Source organism: Nicotiana tomentosiformis, chromosome 3 (genome assembly GCF_000390325.3).
Source record: "Nicotiana tomentosiformis chromosome 3, ASM39032v3, whole genome shotgun sequence".
NCBI lineage: Eukaryota > Viridiplantae > Streptophyta > Magnoliopsida > Solanales > Solanaceae > Nicotiana > Nicotiana tomentosiformis.
The window spans coordinates 75,580,695-75,583,134 of NC_090814.1; positions in this window are offsets into that span (position 1 = coordinate 75,580,695).

A 2,440-nucleotide genomic window follows, 5' to 3' on the forward strand; every position below is an offset into this window, starting at 1 on the left:
AAGTGATTCACGCATAGTATAAGTTAAATACAAGATTTATACATGGATTCAAACATGAAAATTTGTAGAAATTTAGGATTTTGAAGAAAAACCTAGAAATTGGTATCATTGGATTTTGATCACGAATTTGAGCATGAAATTGAGAATAAATTTTATATTTGAGTTCGTAGTGTTATGGGTAGTGTTTGTCTTCGAAAATTTTCGGAATCCGGGCCCGTGGGCCCGAGGGTTGCCTTATCGATTTTCGAGCGGAGTTGGAAATTATTATAAATTGATTAATTATGAGTATTAGAGTATATTTTGATTGGGTTGCGTCTTATTTGACTAGTTTTGGATCGGCGGTCACCGATTTGAGGTGTTAGGGAGGCGTTGGAGCCGGTTTTGGAACGTCGGAGTGAGGTAAGTCTCCTCTCTAACCTTGTATGAGGGAATTAACCTCATAGGTGAATCAAATCATTATGTGTTTCTATTTGTGGGAGCTACGTACGCACGAGGTGACGAGAGTCTGTGCGTAGCTACTATTATGCTTATGTGTGGGTAGTCTTGGACCCATATCATGTTGTACTTGTGATGTTTGCGCACTACTTGTTAATTTAATTGTTTAAGACATTAGAAACTCGATAAAGGAATTGTAAAAAGGTTAAACTTCATTTACTTGACCGTTTAATGAGAATTTGAAATTTTGGAATATTTGCCCCTTAATAAATCTTGAATTGGTTGTTTAATGTATTTTCTCTTTTGTGGAGCGGGCCGAACGCCTCGGTAGCAGATAGATGCATCTATTGTTCGTGCCGTTTGACCCTCGGCAGTGCACAGTTTAAATATTATGTTGGATCAGGCCGTACGACCTCGGCATGATTTGCGCATGATTGAATCGGTTGCTTTGAAATTTATGATAATTGATATTGCTTCATTGTCCTGAGATACAAATTGATAAACGATGAAAAATAAATTTGGAAATTTCTTATTAACAAAAGAATTATTCACTTATTTCATAATATTGAGCTTACAGCCGTTCTACGTAATCCAAGCTTAGTTATATCATTGATATTTTATTTATTGCCCATAGTAAGTGTCGAAGTCGACCCCTCGTCACTACTTCTTCGAGGTTAGGCAGGATACTTACTGGATACGCGTTGATTTACGTACTCATGCTACCTTTGCTGCACATTCTTTTGTGCAGGTACATATATGTCTAGTGGCCTCGTGGGAGCAGAGGCGTGTAGGCATGCAGAGACTTAGGTGATCTGCATTCCATAGTACGACCCGCAGCCAACAAAGTCTCCCTCAGAGTATTTATATTTTTCCTGTCCAATTTGTATTCCGTACGGACGCTGTATATTATTTTATATTCCTAGTTGATATTCATGCACTTGTGACGCCGGGTTTTGGGGCAATTATGGATTGCACTGTATTGGAATTGTTAAAAATATTATTATTTATTCTGTAAATATCATCTTTTACTATTTAATTGAAGGAAATATGATTTCAAGAAAATTAAAATGAGAACCAAATTAAGTATTTATTTTTGGCTTGCCTGACAGCGGTGTCCGGCGCCATCACGACCTTCAATGGATTTTGGGTCGTGACATATTCAGATACAGTTAGCAGGTTTCGAGTTAGCTTTGCAATTTCCTTGTGAAGGTAGAATGATCTAGAAGCATTCACTTTATAAAATCTCTCACGAAGATCTTCCCAAACCTTGTGTGCATTAGAGGCATAAATCACAGTACTCAGTAAATTAGGAGCAACACTGTTCATTATCCATGCCAAAATAATAGCATTACATCAATCCCAGAGTTCATGAAAACTTGCATCATATAGCTCCTTCCTATAGGTTCCTAGCACAAAACCTAATTTGTTTTTGCCATGCAACACAATTTTCATAGATCTACTCCAAAGAGAATAGTTTTCCGAACCTCGAAGTTAAATCAAGATAACAGCACCTTGAGTATCAGAATGATGAATATGCAAAGGATGATTGTGATGAACTAAGTCAAGATTCTGAGTATCTGATGGTGGCGATGTAGCAGTATTCGAAACAGATTCATTTTCATTAATTGCCATAGTAACTTCGTAGATTTGTAAATTGAAGAAAATTACTCACTCAAATTGTTGTAGGAATTCAGGAAAGTTGTTGAATTTGCTCAAAATCAGCAAACCCTAGCTTGAAGAAGAAGTTGTATCTTCAGCTGTAACTTGAAGCAAGTTCTAGATTCGAACAGCTCAATCGTACTTTCTCCTCAATCGTTTGCCGGAGTTGAGCCGAGCTCTGATACCATATTAAAGAGGCACAGCCATTGGAGAAGCAGAGATGGAGAGAGCTGCCTTTAGGAAATATCGAATTTCATCTTCCAGCATATATATATATATATATATATATATATATATATATATATACACACACACACATACACACATACATACATACATACATACA